Source organism: Mus musculus, chromosome 5 (genome assembly GCF_000001635.26).
Source record: "Mus musculus strain C57BL/6J chromosome 5, GRCm38.p6 C57BL/6J".
Classification (NCBI taxonomy): Eukaryota; Metazoa; Chordata; class Mammalia; order Rodentia; family Muridae; genus Mus; species Mus musculus.
In genome coordinates, this window is record NC_000071.6 from 25,221,930 (window position 1) to 25,245,634 (window position 23,705).

At 46.8% G+C, this 23,705-nt stretch overlaps 1 protein-coding gene across 1 annotated transcript in view; it reads left to right on the top strand.

The window, feature by feature from the left end:
• The first annotated feature begins 942 nt into the window (after positions 1–942).
• The window catches only part of Galnt11 (polypeptide N-acetylgalactosaminyltransferase 11), a 43,047-nt gene continuing 20,284 nt past the window's right edge, over positions 943–23,705 (top strand). Inside the window, exon 1 of the mRNA NM_144908.4 lies at positions 943–1,102. The gene's annotated coding sequence lies outside the window, so the exon portion shown is untranslated. The remainder of the gene's footprint in view (positions 1,103–23,705) is intronic.

Sequence of the window (23,705 nt, forward strand, 5' to 3'; positions counted from 1 at the left end):
GCATTGAGCAGCAACTGTTTGACTGAGGGCAATGGCCATGGAAGGACACAGATAAGGGCCATCAGGATTTCAGCCTTAAGGATAGACCTAGGTAACCTCACAGAGCATCCTACAGCCTCACAATACTAGTAAGTATTTGGCAGGGCCACATATGAGTTAATTTTGTGCCACTGTGTTGACAACTTAAAGGGAAAAGAGTTATTTTGGTTCATGGTTACTGAGGGTTTATTGCATGGTTGCTTGGCCATCGCATTTGAGCAGAACATCAGGATGACAGCAGTATATGGGGTAGGTTATTTACTTCATGATGGGCAGGAAGCCAGAAGGAGACTTGGACAATTGGACCAGGTAAGACCCTCGGACATCCCTGATCCTTCTCCCTCTAGATTGACCCCCACCTCCAAAAAGTTTCTACAATCTTTGGCAATTGCACCACCAGCAGGCACCAAGCTCCACATAAGCCCCAGTGGGGCATTTCAAGTCAAAGTCGGTCACCACAGCCAGTTAATGCAGGAGGGAAGTATCCTGGGTTAATGCTAGCTAGAACAATTTATTGGTTCAGGAGATGCTGCTTTCTTAAAAATAAGGGACGCAGAATTTTCTCCTTACATATGTCCCATTGCTCTACCAGACATCACGGATTTAAAAAAAAAAAGTCTTGGCTGAATAGCATGGTGAGATAACAGGATTAATATAGATACCCGTCAATGTAAAGCAGCATTAATGGACCAACTACCAAAACCTTACCATTCTGTTTGATCTGCTAAATTTCCTCACATTCTCTCCAAGAAAAAGTCGTCCCCTCATCTAAGCTTCTCTCTGGAGTGAACTTCACTAAGGCCCTATGGGACAGAGCTCAGCTCCACACTGGGCGGGGAGGAGCCCGGGCCTCGTGACGCCAGGCCGCGGGCGGTGACGTCATCCTCGGAGGCGAGGGCGTGCGTGCGGTGACGCGTGCCGTGACGCGAGGGCTCCGCAAGGCTGCGTGTCGTGGGCCGCGTCGCGCGCCGCGGCTCGTGCGGCTCGGCCCGGGCTGTGGCGGGAGCGGAGATGCCGCAGCCCGTGCCCTGGAGCGCCGCTATCCCGGCCTGCGGGTGTCGCGGTGAGTAGCCGGCCCGCGGCGCTTGACCCCGCGCGGCCTACGTCGGCGCCTGAGCGTGGGCTGCGGCCTGAAGGGACGCGGCTGCTGGAGCAGGCTTGGTGGCCTGGGAGGCCAGAGCTGCTTCCGGATTCAACAGCAGTGATGGGTACTGCGCATGGCCGTTCTCTCGGTGGCCGTAACCTCCAGCCAGTGTTGTGATTTACTAGAAAAAAATACCGATTTTATCTTTATTGCTGTTATTACGGTCAGGATTTAGACCGCGTCGGTACAGGAGGCTGGAAGACAGAAAGGATGCATGTTTCTTTGCAGTATGCTTGTTAAAAAAATTACCTTTTATGGTTTTCGTACACCCCAAACTAGTGCTTTAAATATAAATATAGGAAGACCCGCCACCTGTCTGTCAGATCTTGTCCTTTTACTTTGAGAGCCATCATGTTGGTTGGTTGCTTATCTTCAAACAAAAAATGAGACCCTGGAGACGCTTTCTAGTCCGTGGGCCCAACAAAACAGTTACTTCAAACTTATTTCTTCTTTTATTTGAAATAATGCTTTAAGAAAAACAGGAAGTAAGCCTTTCTTACCCTCAGCATGTGCCTGCCACGGAGCTCTGCAACTGAAATGTCACCATACCGTAGTCTATAGTTTTCATTTGATGGCCCTGGAATCAAATCTCTAACATTTCTGTGCTGTTTCTTGCCAGGTTTCTTAACAATTTTATATTACTATTTTTCTTGTGAAGTATAATTAACATGAAGTTTATTGATTATTTTACTAGTATAGTTGAATGGCATCGGGTACATTCACAGTGTTGTCTTAACAGGCAGTGCCATATATTTCCAAAATCAATCACTCAGGACAGACATTATAACATAGGGCAGGGACTCCTGCTCTTCTTCAGTCTCTCAGTTTACCTGGTTTAGATACTTCATTTGAATTGGAATCCATGGTCTTTCCTTTATCTGTATCTGTTTGAGGCTATTCTTGGTTGTCAACTTGACAACCAAAAATGGCTAGACACAACTGTGAGAGATTTTTGCTGAATTAAATCATTTGAAGTGGGGAGAGCATTTCTAATCTGTATCTTTGAGGTGGGAAGATCCACCTTTAATCTAAGGCCACACCTTCTGCTGGCAGCCTTTACAAAGGCTATGGAATAAGGAAGCCCCCTCTTTGCCTGCTTGCTCTCACCCATACTTGAAAGTCCATATTCCTTCACTGGCATTAGAGCCTGTTTGTATGCTGGATTCCAGTGTATGCTGAAGAACAGCCGAGACTTCCAGCTTTGTGGATGAGCAACTAGATTCTTGGACTTGACATCAGTAGACGGCCATTGTTGGACTTGCGGGAGTACTCTAATAAATCCCCCCTCTCTCTATATGGAGAAATCCATTCTATAATTTCTGTTACTCTAGAGAATCCTGGCAAATAGTTTCTCTGCTTTCTGTCTTTGGAATGTCTATGGAAGGTTTGAATTGCTTAGTTCGTGTTTGAAAAGCACTGACTGCTGAGTCTGATGGCTCCACTTGTCTGGCTTGGTCTCCAGTGACCTTTATGGCCTTTCATATTGCTTGTCAGCACATCTTCTGGATGTACCTTGGAACCCTTCTTCTTTTTTTTTTTTTAATTTTTTACTAGGTATTTAGCTCATTTACATTTCCAATGCTATCCCAAAAGTCCCCCATACCCACCCACTCCCCCTTTTTGGCCCTGGCATTCCCCTCTACTGGGGCATATAAAGTTTGCAAGTCCAACGGGCCTCTTTTTCCAGTGATGGCCGCTTAGGTCATCTTTTGATACATATGCAGCTAAAGACAAGAGCTCCAGGGTACTGGTTAGTTCATAATGTTGTTCCACCTATAGGGTTGCAGATCTCTTTAGCTCCTTGGGTAATTTCTCTAGCTCCTCCATTGGGGGCCCTGTGTTCCATCCTTGGAACCCTTCGGAAGTCTTTTCCTAGGTTCTTCTCCAAAGTTCCCAGTGTCCCAGAGGATCTGTTCAGTATCTGTTCTCTGCACCTGCTCTTCCTTTGTTACGTAAACCTGCTCTGCATTGGTTTCTCTGTAGCTTCAGCTACAGTTCCCGTGTGTCTTAAGTTTCTGTGTGAAGCCTGGGTTCCAATGTGAAGGCATTGCCCTATCTTCAATGTACCAGCTCACCTCTGACCCTTGTTCTGGGTCATCAAGACTTGAAAGCTTGGTGCTATAGCCTCTTCTTCCTTAGGTGACGCCATTCATGCTGACCAGTATAGGTAGTTAGTTGGTCTTTGTTTTACCTTCCCCACTCAGTTTCACAGCCCAAGGTCAAGCCAAGATGGCTTCTCCTTGTGATTGTTGTCATTAACTCCTTGATTCTAAACATTTTCTCCCTCTATCCTAAACCGTTTTGTACACAGCTGTCAGGACTTCTTCCCTAAGCTGGGTAGTAGAATTGCATAAAGACACTAGCTAGCGATTTTCATCCCACTTCCCAATAGGGTCTCACTCTGTAGCCCAGGCTGGCCCGAACTGTTGTCACATTCTTCCTGCTACAGCTTCCCAAGTGCTGGGGTTGTAAATGTGAACTACCAAGTCCAGTTCATTCCTGACACGTTTATTCTTAGTGGCAGAGCTCCAGTCTGTTTTCCTACAATTAAACTTCCACTAGCTTTAAAGCCCTTACAATTCACTGACCTGTAAGTCTTTCAGGTGAGGCTAGGAATATGGCTCAGTGGTTAAGAGGAAGTGGTGTTCTTGCAGAGAAACCTAGTTCAATTCCCAGTACCCATGTTGGTGACTTGACACTGCTTGTGGGTCAGACACCTCTGGACTCTGCAGACCGTGTGTGTGTGTGTGTGTGTGTGTGTGTGTGTGTGTATGTGTATAATTAAAAATAAAAGTAAATCTAAAATAAAAATGTTTGGGTAATCTGCTTCATTTTACCAAATCCCTGAACCTACTCATGATATTTTAAAAGGCTGCTGTGTTATTCAGAGGTCTTCAGAGAGGTGGAGCCAGGGGAATGTGCCCCTATGTACACACATGTGCATACACACAGTTATGTTCAAGAATTCTTAGGGCAATGCAAAATTCATTAGCAGTTCCTTACTGAGAAGGTAGGTGGGACTTTTTTAATGCTAGCATTTTAGGAAGTAAATGTTCATGCAACTTTTTTTTTTTAATTAAGGATTTTGTTTTGTAGTAATTGTAGACTCACGTGCAATTACAAGAAATATGAGAGGGACTATATATGCTTTACTGTGTTTGAAAGACCCCGAGAGGAGCCCCTCGCTCAGGCCTCGGGATAATAGCGGACCCCCAAGAACTCACAAGAGACCAAGCTTGATGCAAACCACATGAGGCTTTATTTGGGGAAAGCCAGAGCTTTGGGGACGACTCATATCCCACGCAGGGGTAGAGGAGTCGACCTCGAGGGGAAGGGGTCCCAGTTTTTATAAGCCCTCAGGGGGGAAAGGAGAAGGGGGGAGTAGGGGATTTCCAGATCTAAACAATGTCTATTCTCAAGAAATGGGTATGGGAGGGGTACAAGGAAAGAGTCTGGTGCAGGTGTAGCAACTCAGGATTGGCCCGGCTGTGGTTGCTGGGGAGATTTTCTGACTCTGTCTTAGCAACCAATATCACAAACACCTGGCAGTGAGGTGCAGCAGTGGGCACACACATGGGTTCAAGGAACCGTCAGAACATTGGCAGGCACACGGGTTCAAGGAGTGGCCAGAGCATTGTGCACCTCTATTTTTCTAAATCAGTGAAGCTACTTCTACTAACAATGAAATCTATTTTGCCAATTTCAGGGTTTCTGTGACCTTTTACATTCTGTCAGGATCTTTCATGTTCTGCTCAGTATTATTATGTAAAACTGTAGCATAACATAGCTACAGTATTGGTGTTGGTATAGTTAGTGGTCTGTTGCTACCGTGATTCCATACTCACTTGGCCTCTTTAAGAATTCTCTGATCCCTGTATCCCTAACCTCTGGCAGTCACTAATCTTTCTTTCATCTGCACAGTTTCATCATATCAAGAGTGTTATATAAGGTAATCATCAAGTGTATAATCTTGAGGGATTGGACTTGCTCATTCAGCCAGTCAGTCCAATCTTTTAGTTGGAAAAATGCCAGTGTAGAGTTTTAGCATCACCAACTAGAAAAGGAAAACTTGTTGAGGACTGACTTGTGCCTTATAGGGCTACATAGTATCCCTGGTCATTGCCAACTGTAATGTGACAACCAAAAACGGTTCCCAGGTATTGCAAAAGTCCCTGGGAGTGGCACATTGCTTTTCCAGATGCTGTGTGTTTCCCTAGCCCTTTGCTGGAGGATCACTGGAGTTACAGAATGAAGAGTAGACCTGGAGCTTAGGAGACAGGTCATGGCAGCACAGTTCTCTCTCCTGCACTGTGCACACTCTTCCACACTCAGCTGAGTATTCTGCTGTTCAAGTCCACACTCGCAAAGGTACAATGAAACCTGCATGGCTTTCCGTGGAAAAGTTAGTAAGGAAGACACAGTTGATACATTCAGACATAAAATGGACTAGAATCTGTGGTCTCTTACTCTGTGGACAAGAGTTAGCTAAAGGCCAGATTGTATATACGTTGTATATACCTACCCTCTGAGTCAAAGAGTTGAGCTGTGCAGACTTGAGAACAGTCATTCCATCAGGACTTACTGATTATTACGTCCCTTCTCGCAGGGGTAGAACAGCCAGGAGACCGCCACCTGAGTTTCTGGTTGCTGTAGACTATTGTAAGGGAAGGGACTCCATTTCTGCAGCAGTGGGAAAGCCATCACACTTCGTAACCCTCATTTGTGCTCTGTAAGGAACCCTAACAGATTCACTGGCTCCCAAGAGTGAATGCTGGTGGAATCGTGCCTCAGTTTGTCTTTGGGACCTTAGTAGGGAGGGAGAAAAATTATTGGCTCATATTTTCTTTTTAAAAAGCATTTTATTATGAAAAGTTCTAGACACTAAAAATCAACATTTGAAATCTTTAATGGTTCTTTTCATCTCTAGGCATTCATTTTTTATCTTGTGGATTAATTGAGTAATTTCAGATAGCATATGATTTTAGCAGGATAAAATCACCTCTACTTTAATGACCCCCTTCTTAAGCTATTATTTAATGTTGGAGTAGCTTTAGATTTACAGAAATTGTGATAATATGAAGCATTCCTGTGTGCTGTAATAGTTCCAGTGAAATGTGTATTGCTCCCAGGCAGCTGTAGACGCTCTACTGCCGTTTGTTCTCAGGCTGCTGCACCTGCTTACTGTCCTGCCTGTCTGTGTGGCTGAGGACTGCTGTTGCTGAGTGAAGAGCCATTGTCAGAGGATGCACTAGCAGTGACCAGCACTGCCTGGCCTGGCTCACTAACCTGCCAGCTCCTAAGCCTCGTACTTTAAGCTATTTTGCTGACGTGTATCCCTGGTTTCCTGATTTGTTGTTTTTTTTTTTTTAATTACTTTTTTCTTGTTTTGCTTTATTTTTGGTGTAAGTTTGTTTTCCTCTTAGCAGCATTACTTAGTATGTTTCTTCTGCATCTGAGCTATGTTAGTATTGTAGTACTTGTATCCTTTTTGGCTTAAAGAATGTTTTTAATAAGCTGAGCAGCTTTGAACTCTGTGTTCTACTGCTATGATGGCTATTCCTGGTTGTCAGCTGGACTACATCTGGAGTGTATTACAATCCAGAAATGGAGGACACACCTGTGAAACTGATCTTGAGGCTGGAAGACACAGGCTTCTGACCTGGATCTTGACATGGAGATATTGAGGCATAGCGGCCATGAAAAGTTGAGGCCCAGGCAAGGTAGTACATACCCTTAATCCCAGGAGATTGAGGCAAGAAGATCTCTGAGTTCAAGGTCAGCCTGAGACAAAGCAACTTCCAGGTGTGGTGATGCACACCTTTAATCTGGGCCACACCTTCTGCTGGAGGCCTCCGTAAGGACAATGGAAGAAGGAAGCTCTTTAACTCCTTGCACTTACTTGCCAGCACATCTGTTGGAATCTACTTCTTTAGGAGTCCAGCTCATATAGAAGACCAGCTGAAACAAATAGCCTTTTGGGACGGAGCAACTACTAGATTCTTGGGCTACCCATTGTTGGGTTAGTTGGGCTCTAAGTCATTACCATAAATTCTCTTAGTATAGTATATGGAGATTCATAAGTTCTATGACTCTAGAGAACCCTAAAACAACTGCCTTAGACTTCTGAATGCTGGGACTGTCAGCAGAGGCAGGGACCGAGGAGTCCTTGAGAGAGTTTTGTTGAGGTGATGCTGAAGTATTTGACATTGAAGAAGAGAATTTTGGGACAACCGAGCATGAAGCATAGGTGGGATTTATTCAGATTTATTATCATTTGTTCTCTTTCTTTCTAAAACAGGTTGGTCTTAGAAAGTTCGATAGCCTAGGTTGGTCTCAAACCTGCTGTGTAGCCAAAGATGACCTTTAACCTCTGATTCTCTCGTCTCCACCTCCCAAGTGATAGAGTGATAGGCATGCACCTCTATCTCTGATAAGAAGGACTTAACGTTGATGCACGGGCCTTACGGAAAACAGGATGCTTCCTATGTGGATGTGGGTGTCTTATGGGAGAGCCCCATGTGAGCGTCTTGGGCATAGCTGTGATTTGGGTGCCTTCTGAAGAAGACTCCCTGCAGCCCAGGCTGCCTGTGCTCATGTGCAGTCCATGTGTCTCATCCTTCCCACAGCACACTGGTCCTCTTCTCTTTCAGTAAATGAGATCCTGGAGTGAGACAGCCATTTCTGAGGTGTGCCTGACTGTATGTTAAGGTGATAAGATTAAAAGCATAGGTCAAAGGCGTGTAGGTCACAGAATTCAGAGTTGAAGGTTTGCAATCTTTGTGTGAGAATCTCAGAAAATAGAGTTTTATAGCTGAGACAGAAAGAAAGTTTAACTCGACAGTCATACATGTTTTGATTGTAAACATGATCTCTTGTTATTATAACACTTTTAAAAATAAACTTCTTATTTGTTTGGTAAAATTAGTTGAATTTTTACTTTTTTAAAAAAAAGATTTTTTTAATTACTATTATTCGGTGTATCTCCATGTGAATGTGTGAGTGCAGGTGCTGAGGAGACAAGTTAGATCTGTTAGAACTGTCTGACATTGGTCCTGGGACTCAAACTTGAGTCCTCTAGAAGAACAGCAAATGTTCTTTTAACTGCTAGCTTCACCTTAGCCCTTAGCATTCTTTTCTTCCTTCTTTCTGATTTATCTTTCTTTTATGTGTATGAGTATTTTGCCTGTATGTATGCTGGCATACCACATGTGTGCAGTGCCCATAAAGACTAAAAGGTGTTGAATCCCCTGTAACAGGGCTTAGAAATGGTTGTTAGCCACTATATGGATGCTGGGAACTAAACCCAGTTTCTCTGCAAGAGCAGCAAGTTGCTCTTGATGGCTGCTCCATTTCTCCAACCTCCATTTTGACATTCTTATTTGGAATACCTCATTAAAAAGGATTACTGCCTCAGTATATGAAGCCTTCACAGCTGTGTCAAAGGTTTTGCCTCTTCGTAGATAAAAGGCTTCAGTTAGATGGGAAGTGAGGGCTGCTCTCCCCTCATGTCTCCATCTTTATCTTGCCTCAGGATCATAATTTGCCATCATGCCCTGCTTGTTTTCTGTGAAGAGATTCACGAATACTGAAAGACCCCACCATAAGGCTTAGCAAGCTAGCTGCAGTAACGCCATTTTGCAAGGCATGAAAAAGTACCAGAGCTGGGTTCTCAAAAGTTACAAGGAAGTTCAGTTATAGATTAACAGTTAAAGATCAAGGCTGAATAGCACTGGGACAGGGGCCGAACAGGATATCGGTGGTCAAGCACCTGGGCCCCGGCTCAGGGCCAAGAACAGATGGTTCTCAGATAAAGCGGAACCAGCAACAGACACAGAAGCCCCGATAGACGTCAGTGTTAGCAGAACTAGCTTCACTGATTTAGAAAAATAGAGGTGCACAGTGCTCTGGTCACTCCTTGAACCTGTGTGTCTGCCAATGTTCTGACCAGATATGTGCCCATTGCTGAACCTTCATTAGACTCTTTCCTTGTACCCCTCCCCTACCCATTTCTTGAAAATAGACATTGTTTAGATCTAAAAAGTCCCACCTCAGTTTCCCCAAATGACCGGGAAGTACCCCAAACCTTATTCGAACTAACCAACCAGCTCGCTTCTCGCTTCTGTAACCGCGCTTTTTGCTCCCCAGCCCTAGCCCTATAAAAAGGGTAAAAACTCCACACTCGGCGCGCCAGTCCTCCGATAGACTGAGTCGCCCGGGTACCCGTGTTCCCAATAAAGCCTCTTGCTGTTTACATCCGAATCGTGGACTCGCTGATCCTTGGGAGGGTCTCCTCAGATTGATTGACTGCCCACCTGGGGGGTCTTTCATTTGGAGGTCCCACCGAGATCAGGAGACCCCTGCCCAGGGACCACCGACCCCCGCCGGGAGGTAAGCTGGCCAGCGGTCGTTTCGTGTCTGTCTCTGTCTCCGTGCGTGTTTGTGCCGGCATCTAATGTTTGCGCCTGCGTCTGTACTAGTTGGCTAACTAGATCTGTATCTGGCGGTTCCGCGGAAGAACTGACGAGTTCGTATTCCCGGCCGCAGCCCCTGGGAGACGTCCCAGCGGCCTCGGGGGCCCGTTTTGTGGCCCATTCTGTATCAGTTAACCTACCCGAGTCGGACTTTTTGGAGCTCCGCCACTGTACGTGGCTTTGTTGGGGGACGAGAGACAGAGACACTTCCCGCCCCCGTCTGGATTTTTGCTTTCGGTTTTACGCCGAAACCGCGCTGCGCGTCTGATTTGTTTTATTGCTCTTTTGTTCTTCGTTAGTTTTTTCTGTCTTTAAGTGTTTTCAAGATCATGGGACAGACCGTAACTACCCCTCTGAGTCTAACCTTGCAGCACTGGGGAGATGTCCAGCGCATTGCATCCAACCAGTCTGTGGATGTCAGGAAGAGGCGCTGGATTACCTTCTGTTCCGCCGAATGGCCAACTTTCAATGTAGGATGGCCTCAGGATGGTACTTTCAATTTAAGTATTATCTCTCAGGTTAAGTCTAGAGTGTTTTGTCCTGGTCCCCACGGACACCCGGATCAGGTCCCATATATCGTTACCTGGGAGGCACTTGCCTATGACCCCCCTCCGTGGGTCAAACCGTTTGTTTCTCCTAAACCTCCTCCCTTGCCGACAGCTCCCGTCCTCCCGCCCGGTCCTTCTGCGCAACCTCCGTCCCGATCTGCCCTTTACCCTGCCCTTACCCCCTCTATAAAGTCCAAACCTCCTAAGCCCCAGGTTCTCCCTGATAGCGGCGGACCTCTCATTGACCTTCTCACAGAGGACCCCCCGCCGTACGGAGCACAACCTTCCTCCTCTGCCAGAGAGAACGATGAAGAAGAGGCGGCCACCACCTCCGAGGTTTCCCCCCCTTCTCCCATGGCGTCTCGACTGCGGGGAAGGAGAGACCCTCCCGCAGCGGACTCCACCTCCTCCCAGGCATTCCCACTCCGTATGGGGGGAGATGGCCAGCTTCAGTACTGGCCGTTTTCCTCCTCTGACTTATATAATTGGAAAAATAATAACCCTTCCTTTTCTGAAGATCCAGGTAAATTGACGGCCTTGATTGAGTCCGTCCTCATCACCCACCAGCCCACCTGGGACGACTGTCAGCAGTTGTTGGGGACCCTGCTGACCGGAGAAGAAAAGCAGCGGGTGCTCCTAGAGGCTAGAAAGGCAGTCCGGGGCAATGATGGACGCCCCACTCAGTTGCCTAATGAAATCAATGCTGCCTTTCCCCTTGAGCGCCCTGATTGGGATTACACCACTACAGAAGGTAGGAACCACCTAGTCCTCTATCGCCAGTTGCTCTTAGCGGGTCTCCAAAACGCGGGCAGAAGCCCCACCAATTTGGCCAAGGTAAAAGGGATAACCCAGGGACCTAATGAGTCTCCCTCAGCCTTTTTAGAGAGACTCAAGGAGGCCTATCGCAGGTACACTCCTTATGACCCTGAGGACCCAGGGCAAGAAACCAATGTGTCTATGTCATTCATCTGGCAGTCTGCCCCGGATATCGGGCGAAAGTTAGAGCGGTTAGAAGATTTAAAGAGCAAGACCTTAGGAGACTTAGTGAGGGAAGCTGAAAAGATCTTTAATAAACGAGAAACCCCGGAAGAAAGAGAGGAACGTATCAGGAGAGAAACAGAGGAAAAAGAAAAACGCCGTAGGGCAGAGGATGAGCAGAAAGAGAAAGAAAGGGACCGCAGAAGACATAGAGAGATGAGCAAGCTCTTGGCCACTGTAGTTATTGGTCAGAGACAGGATAGACAAGGGGGAGAGCGGAAGAGGCCCCAACTTGATAAGGATCAATGCGCCTACTGCAAAGAAAAGGGACACTGGGCTAAAGACTGCCCAAAGAAGCCACGAGGGCCCCGAGGACCGAGGCCCCAGACCTCCCTCCTGACCTTAGGTGACTAGAGAGGTCAGGGTCAGGAGCCCCCCCCTGAACCCAGGATAACCCTCAAAGTCGGGGGGCAACCCGTCACCTTCCTGGTAGATACTGGGGCCCAACACTCCGTGCTGACCCAAAATCCTGGACCCCTAAGTGACAAGTCTGCCTGGGTCCAAGGGGCTACTGGAGGAAAGCGGTATCGCTGGACCACGGATCGCAAAGTGCATCTAGCTACCGGTAAGGTCACCCACTCTTTCCTCCATGTACCAGACTGCCCCTATCCTCTGCTAGGAAGAAATTTGCTGACTAAACTAAAAGCCCAAATCCACTTTGAGGGATCAGGAGCTCAGGTTGTGGGACCAATGGGACAGCCCCTGCAAGTGCTGACCCTAAACATAGAAGATGAGTATCGGCTACATGAGACCTCAAAAGAGCCGGATGTTTCTCTAGGGTCCACATGGCTTTCTGATTTTCCCCAGGCCTGGGCGGAAACCGGGGGCATGGGACTGGCAGTTCGCCAAGCTCCTCTGATCATACCTCTGAAGGCAACCTCTACCCCCGTGTCCATAAAACAATACCCCATGTCACAAGAAGCCAGACTGGGGATCAAGCCCCACATACAGAGACTGTTGGACCAGGGAATACTGGTACCCTGCCAGTCCCCCTGGAACACGCCCCTGCTACCCGTTAAGAAACCAGGGACTAATGATTACAGGCCTGTCCAAGATCTGAGAGAAGTCAACAAGCGGGTGGAAGACATCCACCCCACCGTGCCCAACCCTTACAACCTCTTGAGCGGGCTCCCACCGTCCCACCAGTGGTACACTGTGCTTGACTTAAAGGATGCCTTTTTCTGCCTGAGACTCCACCCCACCAGTCAGCCTCTCTTCGCCTTTGAGTGGAGAGACCCAGAGATGGGAATCTCAGGACAATTAACCTGGACCAGACTCCCACAGGGTTTCAAAAACAGTCCCACCCTGTTTGATGAGGCACTGCACAGAGACCTAGCAGGCTTCCGGATCCAGCACCCAGACTTGATCCTGCTACAGTACGTGGATGACTTACTGCTGGCCGCCACTTCTGAGCTCGACTGCCAACAAGGTACTCGGGCCCTGTTACAAACCCTAGGGGACCTCGGGTATCGGGCCTCGGCCAAGAAAGCCCAAATTTGCCAGAAACAGGTCAAGTATCTGGGGTATCTTCTAAAAGAGGGTCAGAGATGGCTGACTGAGGCCAGAAAAGAGACTGTGATGGGGCAGCCTATTCCGAAGACCCCTCGACAACTAAGGGAGTTCCTAGGGACGGCAGGCTTCTGTCGCCTCTGGATCCCTGGGTTTGCAGAAATGGCAGCCCCCTTGTACCCTCTCACCAAAACGGGGACTCTGTTTAATTGGGGCCCAGACCAGCAAAAGGCCTATCAAGAAATCAAACAGGCTCTTCTAACTGCCCCAGCCCTGGGGTTGCCAGATTTGACTAAGCCCTTTGAACTCTTTGTCGACGAAAAGCAGGGCTACGCCAAAGGCGTCCTAACGCAAAAACTGGGACCTTGGCGTCGGCCGGTGGCCTACCTGTCCAAAAAGCTAGACCCAGTGGCAGCTGGGTGGCCCCCTTGCCTACGGATGGTAGCAGCCATTGCCGTTCTGACAAAGGATGCAGGCAAGCTAACTATGGGACAGCCGCTAGTCATTCTGGCCCCCCATGCGGTAAAAGCACTGGTCAAACAACCCCCTGACCGCTGGCTATCCAATGCTCGCATGACCCACTATCAGGCAATGCTCCTAGATACGGACCGAGTTCAGTTCGGACTGGTGGTAGCCTTAAACCCGGCCACGTTGCTCCCCTTGCCGGGAAAAGAGACCCCCCACGACTGCCTCGAGATCTTGGCTGAGACACACGGCACCAGACCGGACCTCACGGACCAGCCCCTCCCAAATGCCGACCACACCTGGTATACAGATGGAAGCAGCTTCCTGCAGGAGGGGCAACGTAAGGCTGGAGCAGCGGTGACCACCGAGACCGAGGTAATCTGGGCCAAGGCGTTGCCAGCCGGGACATCCGCCCAGCGAGCTGAACTAATAGCACTCACCCAGGCCCTAAAGATGGCAGAAGGTAAGAAGCTAAATGTTTATACTGATAGCCGCTATGCCTTTGCTACCGCCCATGTCCATGGAGAAATATATAGGAGACGTGGGTTGCTCACCTCAGAAGGCAAGGAGATCAAGAACAAGGGCGAAATCTTGGCCTTACTGAAAGCTCTCTTTCTGCCCAAAAGACTCAGTATAATTCACTGCCCAGGACATCAGAAAGGCAATAGTGCTGAAGCTAAAGGCAACCGAATGGCGGACCAGGCAGCCCGGGAAGCAGCCATGGGGACTGACACAAAGGCCTCCTCACTTCTCATAGAGACCTCAACCCCGTACACTCCAGACTTCTTCCATTATACTGAAACAGATATAAAGAACCTACGAGAGTTGGGAGCCACATATGATAGAGAGAAAAAATATTGGGTCCTGCAAGGTAAACCTGTGATGCCTGACCAGTTCACCTTTGAATTATTAGACTTCCTTCACCAGCTCACCCACCTTAGCTATCAGAAGATGAGGGCACTTCTAGACAGAAAAGAAAGCCCCTATTACATGCTAAATAAAGATAAGATCCTCCACGAGGTGGCGGAATCATGCCAAGCCTGTGTCCAAGTAAATGCCAGTAAAGCTAAGGTCGGTCCCGGGGTGCGAGTAAGAGGACATCGACCAGGCACCCATTGGGAAATTGACTTTACTGAAGTAAGGCCCGGACTGTATGGGCATAAGTATCTTCTGGTGTTTGTGGACACGTTCTCTGGCTGGGTGGAAGCCTTCCCAACCAAGCATGAGACTGCCAAAGTTGTGACCAAAAAGCTTCTAGAAGAAATATTTCCAAGGTTTAGAATGCCCCAAGTATTGGGGACTGATAATGGGCCTGCCTTCGTCTCCCAGGTAAGTCAGTCGGTGGCCAAGCTACTGGGGATTGATTGGAAACTACATTGTGCTTACAGACCCCAGAGTTCAGGTCAGGTAGAAAGAATGAATAGGACAATCAAGGAGACTTTGACCAAATTAACGCTTGCAACTGGCACTAGAGACTGGGTACTCCTACTTCCCTTGGCCCTCTACCGAGCCCGCAACACTCCGGGCCCCCATGGACTCACTCCGTATGAAATCCTGTATGGGGCGCCCCCGCCCCTTGTTAATTTCCATGATCCTGAAATGTCAAAGTTTACTAATAGCCCCTCTCTCCAAGCTCACTTACAGGCCCTCCAAGCAGTACAACGAGAGGTCTGGAAGCCTCTGGCCGCTGCCTATCAGGACCAACAAGACCAGCCTGTGATACCACACCCCTTCCGTGTCGGCGACACCGTGTGGGTACGCCGGCACCAGACTAAGAACTTGGAACCTCGCTGAAAAGGACCCTACACCGTCCTGCTGACCACCCCCACCGCTCTCAAAGTAGACGGCATCGCTGCGTGGATCCACGCCGCTCACGTAAAAGCGGCGACAACCCCTCCGGCCGGAACAGCATCAGGACCGACATGGAAGGTCCAGCGTTCTCAAAACCCCTTAAAGATAAGATTAACCCGTGGGCCCCCCTGATAGTCCTGGGGATCTTAATAAGGGCAGGAGTATCAGTACCACATGACAGCCCTCATCAGGTCTTCAATGTTACTTGGAGAGTTACCAACTTAATGACAGGACAAACAGCTAATGCTACCTCCCTCCTGGGGACAATGACCGATGCCTTTCCCAAACTGTACTTTGACTTGTGCGATTTAATAGGGGACGACTGGGATGAGACTGGACTCGGGTGTCGCACTCCCGGGGAAAAAAAAAGGGCAAGAACATTTGACTTCTATGTTTGCCCCGGGCATACTGTATCAACAGGGTGTGGAGGCCCGAGAGAGGGCTACTGTGGCAAATGGGGCTGTGAGACCACTGGACAGGCATACTGGAAGCCATCATCATCATGGGACCTAATTTCCCTTAAGCGAGGAAACACCCCTCGGAATCAGGGCCCCTGTTATGATTCCTCAGCGGTCTCCAGTGGCATCCAGGGTGCCACACCGGGGGGTCGATGCAATCCCCTAGTCCTAGAATTCACTGACGCGGGTAAAAAGGCCAGCTGGGATGGCCCCAAAGTATGGGGACTAAGACTGTACCGATCCACAGGAACCGACCCGGTGACCCGGTTCTCTTTGACCCGCCAGGTCCTCAATATAGGGCCCCGCATCCCCATTGGGCCTAATCCCGTGATCACTGACCAGTTACCCCCCTCCCGACCCGTGCAGATCATGCTCCCCAGGCCTCCTCAGCCTTCCCCTACAGGCGCAGCCTCTATACAACCTGGGACGGGAGACAGACTGCTGAACCTGGTAGATGGAGCCTACCAAGCACTCAACCTCACCAGTCCTGACAAAACCCAAGAGTGCTGGTTGTGTCTGGTATCGGGACCCCCCTATTACGAAGGGGTTGCCGTCCTAGGTACCTACTCCAACCATACCTCTGCCCCAGCTAACTGCTCCGTGGCCTCCCAACACAAGCTGACCCTGTCCGAAGTAACCGGACAGGGACTCTGCGTAGGAGCAGTTCCCAAAACCCATCAGGCCCTGTGTAATACCACCCAGAATACAAGCGACGGGTCCTACTATCTGGCTGCTCCCGCCGGGACCATTTGGGCTTGCAACACCGGGCTCACTCCCTGCCTATCTACTACTGTACTCAACCTCACCACCGATTACTGTGTCCTGGTTGAGCTCTGGCCAAAGGTGACCTACCACTCCCCTGGTTATGTTTATGGCCAGTTTGAGAGAAAAACCAAATATAAAAGAGAGCCGGTGTCATTAACTCTGGCCCTGCTGTTGGGAGGACTTACTATGGGCGGCATAGCCTCAGCAGCTTCATGCACTGCACTGACTGGAGTCAGTGCCCTAGAAAAGTCTCTGACCTCGTTGTCTGAGGTGGTCCTACAGAACCGGAGAGGATTAGATCTACTGTTCCTAAAAAAAGGAAGATTATGTGCTGCCCTAAAAGAAGAATGCTGTTTCTACGCGGACCACACTGGCGTAGTGAGAGATAGCATGGCAAAGCTAAGAGAAAGGTTAAACCAGAGACAAAAATTGTTCGAATCAGGACAAGGGTGGTTTGAGGGACTGTTTAACAGGTCCCCATGGTTCACGACCTTGATATCCACCATTATGGGCCCCTTGATAATACTCTTATTAATCCTACTCTTCGGACCCTGTATTCTCAACCGCTTGGTCCAGTTTGTAAAAGACAGAATTTCGGTGGTGCAGGCCCTGGTTCTGACCCAACAGTATCACCAACTCAAATCAATAGGTCCAGAAAAAGTGGAATCACGTGAATAAAAGATTTTATTCAGTTTCCAGAAAGAGGGGGGAATGAAAGACCCCACCATAAGGCTTAGCAAGCTAGCTGCAGTAACGCCATTTTGCAAGGCATGAAAAAGTACCAGAGCTGGGTTCTCAAAAGTTACAAGGAAGTTCAGTTATAGATTAACAGTTAAAGATCAAGGCTGAATAGCACTGGGACAGGGGCCGAACAGGATATCGGTGGTCAAGCACCTGGGCCCCGGCTCAGGGCCAAGAACAGATGGTTCTCAGATAAAGCGGAACCAGCAACAGACACAGAAGCCCCGATAGACGTCAGTGTTAGCAGAACTAGCTTCACTGATTTAGAAAAATAGAGGTGCACAGTGCTCTGGTCACTCCTTGAACCTGTGTGTCTGCCAATGTTCTGACCAGATATGTGCCCATTGCTGAACCTTCATTAGACTCTTTCCTTGTACCCCTCCCCTACCCATTTCTTGAAAATAGACATTGTTTAGATCTAAAAAGTCCCACCTCAGTTTCCCCAAATGACCGGGAAGTACCCCAAACCTTATTCGAACTAACCAACCAGCTCGCTTCTCGCTTCTGTAACCGCGCTTTTTGCTCCCCAGCCCTAGCCCTATAAAAAGGGTAAAAACTCCACACTCGGCGCGCCAGTCCTCCGATAGACTGAGTCGCCCGGGTACCCGTGTTCCCAATAAAGCCTCTTGCTGTTTACATCCGAATCGTGGACTCGCTGATCCTTGGGAGGGTCTCCTCAGATTGATTGACTGCCCACCTGGGGGGTCTTTCAATACTAGCGGGTGTCGGGCTCTTCCTAGGGAACGTTTGATGTCGGGAGTTGAATTTGCTTGGACCCTTTCCTACTCGGGTACTCTCCTTACTGCAGCTAGAAATGTACTCCATGTGTTCGTTCTTTTAGTTTTCCAGCACAGGTAAGGGCAAAGGGAATACTGTGTCTGGCATGCTGTCGTCACATGGCGATTTCACAGGCTGTGAGCACTGCACAGCTGTAAACTGTAACTGTATTTACTTGAATAGCCGAGTTCAGATGGAGCATGTCTCTTTTATGGAAATGGCTGAGAAATGCATGCTCTTTGACAGTTTGTATAACACGTATACTGATACAGAAAACAGCAGGAACTACTGAAAGGTAAGTTCTTAACATTTAAAGAGACATTTTAAACTTCATTAAGCATTAAGGGAATTTTGTACTGAGAAAACAGAAGGCTTCTCTCCTTAGACAGGTTCATCTCATTTGCCATGTGCTACAGGGTGTAGATTGTCCAGCCATGGATTCAGGTAGACACTCAGAGGAGACACGCTCTCTGATCCTCCACTGAGAGAGAATGTGCTTAGTGTTTGCATTTCCTCAAACCTTACACATTAATGAGAATAAAATCTCCATCTTTCCCTTCAGGGTGGCTGTAACATTGTTTTCTTTGTACATTTTGAGCTAGGAATCCCCTTTGTATTGAAGAATAGAAAATTACTGGCCTCTTGTGAAAACATGAATTTTTTACCTCGGAGCCCACCCCCTCCCATCTAGAGATTGTTCCCAGAACACTCCTAAACTTTTCACCCCAAAACTCCTCACCCTAAAGTTCGAACCCTCCCAACTAAAAACTGTTCCAAGAACATTTTTGAGATAAAGGCCTCCTAGAACAACCTCAAAATGAACCAGGTACTCCTTAGTTACGTAGGTTCCTTGATAGGACATGACTCCTTAGTTACGTAGATTCCTTTGGCAGAACTCCCTAGTGATGTAAACTTGTACTTTCCCTGCCCAGTTCTCCCCCTTTGAGTTTTACTATATAAGCCTGTAAAAAATTTTTGCTGACCGTCGAGACTCCTCTACCCTGTGCTAAGGTGTATGAGTTTCGACCCCAGAGCTCTGTGTGCTTCCATGTTGCTGCTTTATTTCGACCCCAGAGCTCTGGTCTGTGTGCTTTCATGTTGCTGCCTTATTAAATCTTGCCTTCTACATTTTATGTATGGTCTCAGTGTCTTCTTGGGTACGCGGCTGTCCCGGGACTTGAGTGTCTGAGTGAGGGTCTCCCCTCGAGGGTCTTTCAGTATCTGGGAGTAGGGAACGACTGTTGTATTCCATTGAACCCTTCAAATTCAATAGACTGCTGATTCTTCTTCAAGGGTTTTCTTACACTATGGAAAGTTATTTTCTAGCCTCACTTGTTAAGTGATTGCATATACTTTATAGAAAGGGTTTGAAATAAAGACAAGAACAGATAGAATTAGCAAAGATGCCACTAACCAGAGTCTGTTAATGTGATTTCCTGATAACTGCCAGTAGCAGTTGTTAACAGCAGTATGGAGATTAAAAATAGGCATCAGGATGTATATCATAAAGTAATACTGGGCAAGTTCCAAAGTTATCTTAAATATTTTCTTGTTTATCTATCTTCTAGGTTCTTTTTTGTTTGTTTGTTTGTTTGTTTGTTTGTTTTTTGAGACAGGGTTTCTCTGTATAGCCCTGGCTGTCCTGGAACTCACTCTGTAGACCAGGCTGGTCTCAAACTCAGAAATCCTCCTGCCTCTGCCTCCCAAGTGCTGGTATTAAAGGTGTGCGCCACCACCACCTGGCTTATTTTCTAGGTTCTTAAGGACAGGAGTGAGATGGCCAAGCATGCAGCACCCTCCTGGTAGCTTTTCCTTTAGAATTATTAAGTGATTCTTTTTAGAAGAAGATGTTAGGTTATTTGGTATGTTTTTATGCTGTGAACTCACGTAGGTGAGAGTTTAACAGGCAAATTCAGGTATATATACTTAAATTGTTACTTAATAAAATTGTCATTTTATTAAGATACACTTTTCTCCCTTCTGGATTCGACAGGAGTTGCAAGCAAGGGAAGATGGTGTGTAGGGTCTTGACCCTCTGCTGCCCTAAGTCTGCTTTCCTTTCTTACTTTCATCGTGGGCAGTGAGGCTAGAAACAACTCAGTTACCCTGTTTGTGGCTTGCTGTGCCCTGGGTTTTCACTGTTTCTTTAATCTCCCTGCTTTGGTCTTGCTTTTTTTTCTGAGGAATTTGTTTGGTTACAGCTTCATTTTTTTTTTCCTACAATGATTTGTGTATTTGAATATTTTTGTTTTGTTTATTGAGACAGGGTTTCTCTGTGTAGCTTGGCTGTCCTGGAACTCAGAGATCTGTCCTGCCTCTGCCTCCTGAGTGCTGGACGTATACACTGCCACACCCAGCTTCGAGTTTGAATTCATTTAGAATTTGGGTCAGTTAGACGACATTGTATTTTCATTCTGGTAGAAGGAGAGAACAGATTCCTCCAAGTTGTCCTCTGATCGCTCTCTCTCTCTCTCTTTCTTCTTTCTGTCTCTCTTTTTCTTTTTTCCTCTGATATGCATGCCATGCCATGCCATGTCATGTCATGTCATGTCATGTGAGAGTACATACACCATACACATTAATGTTGTAGGATTAACTTATTTTTGCTAAAAAGAAAGAACAAAAAAAAGCTGAATTATTGATCTCTAAATAAACTTTCAACCTGAAAAATTATGGAGAAAAACTGCCCTTTAAAGCAATGCAGTGGTATGTTTTTAAAATTATAAACAGATGTGTATAAGTACTGCCCTATAGCTGACACTTGTGTCCTATGCACAAGGGCCATTTGGTGTTATTTTTAATTGTTCTCCATCTTAATTTTGGAGACATAGTCCTCACTGAACCTGGAGCGCTCTGATTGATTGGGCTGGGCACCAGCGAGTTCCAGGGATCTGTCTGCCTTTCTCTGCTTTACCTAGCTGCAATTGTGTAGGACCACACCCTGCACAGTGACCAGGATCCAAACTGTGTCTGCATGCCTTCTCAGTGGACACTGACTGTGTCCGCATGCCTTCTCAGTGGACACTGACTGTGTCCGCATGCCTTCTCAGTGGACACTGACTGTGTCCGCATGCCTTCTCAGTGGACACTGACTGTGTCCGCATGCCTTCTCAGTGGACACTGACTGTGTCCGCATGCCTTCTCAGTGGACACTGATTCTCATTACCCCACACGCATCTGCTCACACTCTGCTGGTGTCTAAGATTTCACATTGAACAGAATCTAAATGTCCCTTAACTTTTTGAGCAGAAATATGCTTTTAAAAACTATCCAGGCAAGTAGTTATTGTTACCACAAGGCACCGATCGACATTTGGGTTTGAGAAGATGGAAGGATCCCTCTGTTCTGGGGTCTTACTTATGCTTCTGTGGGTGAGGTCTTTATAACAACATTGCTTATATTGTGGATATTCTGTTTATTGAGATGCTGTCAGCTCACAGATCTGGAATTACCATTCTGTTTGCAGCTTCTCATTTCCCAACCGCTTTCCTCAGTACTCTTTCACCCACTCAGGCACCCTGAATCACCAGTCTGGCCACGTGTTTATCCTAGTTCCTCCTCACCTCACACCTTCCTGCCTGGCTTTCATTTGCGATCCTTCCACTGTGATCATGCTATGTGTACTTTGCTCACTTCCTCCTCTTCTGTCTGAAAGCAGCCACCAAACCAGTGAAAGAAAGTTGCAGACTCAAACTGACTTCTTCATGGCGGAGCCTGTCAACCCTTCAACACTGACGTCCAGTTGTGACCGTTTTGGCTTTATTAGTCATTTACATTTTCACTGTAAAGTTTCTCACTGGTTGGTTGGCTTGGCATTAATTGACCTTACATATCTGCTTTGACCAAACTTCCCTTTAAATATGTTCAGCCTTGCGGGCTGGAGAGATGGCTCAGCGGTTAAGAGCACTGACTGCTCTTCCGAAGGCCCTGAGTTCAGATCCCAGCAACCACATGGTGGCTCACAACCATCTGTAATGAGATCTGACTCCCTATTCTGGAGTGTCTGAAGACAGCTACAGTGTAGTTACATATAATAAATATGTATGTACATATTACAGTGTAATTACATATAATAAATAAATTTAAAAAAACTGTTCAGCCTTGGACATTGAAGCCAGTAGAAGAAATAACAAAGATACAAAGCAAAGACTGTTACATGTACGCTGGACTTGTCATTTGTCAGAATAAATTAGATTAGAATTTCAGGTTTTCTGTTGGTTGCTTTAATGTCTAATAGCAGGCATGTGCTTGCTATGTACCTTTTCATATTTGATTGTTGATCTGTTTAAAACTGGCATCTCTGTTGCTTTTAAGCACTGTTATGCCTAGTTATAGAAATAGTTAATTTTATAAATGTCTCTCATGTACAGTGATTTGCCACCTATAATATGTTCTCAGTAATACTGTGGCTAAGGGAAATAGCAGCTGCTTACCAGAGTAGAGTAAATGCAGAGGCATTTTAGTGTTTGTGATCTGGGCTGATTTGGCTGTGAGCATGGAGCTCTGTGAAGATTCTGACAGTGTTCAACAAGTCCTACAGGTGAGCTCTTTGGATGGAAAACCTTTTCAGTCTTCAGGCAACCAAGAGGGGGAAAAAGGAATCAAAAATGAAATTGTGAATGAAATGGAAAGAACTTTCCTGTTTTCACCACAGAGACCGTTATTTAATATTAAGAATGTCGGGCTCCTTGAGTTGTCACTTGTACTTTGCCAGTAATAAATATGGCTATTGATCAGGGTCCTTTTTTTACTGTTGTTGAATAAGGTGGTCATGATTTCATGCAGACTGTTAGGTATTGTTTAACTCAAATTAGTAGTGATATGTTTAGAAATTCCTAGCATTTTGGCAAGCATACTGACAGTTGTCCTACACAGTCTTTCATTCATTTCAACAAATACTTATTAAATATTTTCTGTATGCCAGATGCTGCTCAGGAGACACTGCCAGGAATCAACATACCAAAGGCTCTTGCTCTAATCTTTCTTGTCTTTCATTATAGAATTGCTGAAGGTGATAAGCTAGATGAAGAATTAGCTGTGTGTATGTGTATAGGAAGACCAGGTGTGCTATTCAGTGTCTGAGTTGTGCTTTAAGGTACGTGCCCTAGAGATGGCACCTTACTGAGAAGGCCATACCAAAGGGGGAGTAAACAGGTAAAGGAGGCAGCTATGAAATCACCGAGGAAAAGAATTCCAGACAGTACACAGTCCTTAAGAGTATGATTGATGTACCTACTGACATGGATGGGAATTTATATCTAGGCCAAAACAAATGTCAACTGCCTTGATTTTGATATCAGGGTGTTAAAAGCCTCTGAAAGTGAGTGGAGAATTTCTCTGTAGACAGCCACATCATACTAAGGCCATCTTCATGAAAGGGTAGGTGTAATGGCTATTCCTGGTTGTCAATTTGACTATATCTGGAATGAACTACAATCCAGAATTGAAAGGCTCACCAGTGACCTTAATCTGGAGGCTGGGAGATAGAAGTTTCTGACCTGGATCTTGGTATGGAGATCTTGAGGCATAGTGGCTATGGATTCCAGAAAATTAAGACAGGGAGATCTCAGAGTTCAAGGTCATCTGGGATTAAAGGTGTGGTGTCACACACCTTTAATCTGGGCTACACCTTCTGCTGGAGACCTACATAAGGACATTAGAAGAAGGAAGTCTCTCTCCTTTGCCTGCTTGTCTGGTGAGACTGGGCAACTGCTAGATCTTTGTGCTTCCATTCACAGCTGCTGCTGACCATTGTTGGGAGTTGGACTGCAGACTATAAGTCATCATTAAATTCCTTTACTACCCATAAGTTCTGTGACTCTAGAGAACCTTGACTAATACAGTAGGTTTTTGAAAATGCAAAACTATCTCTTGTGTTTTGCAAATTGTATCTTGGGTA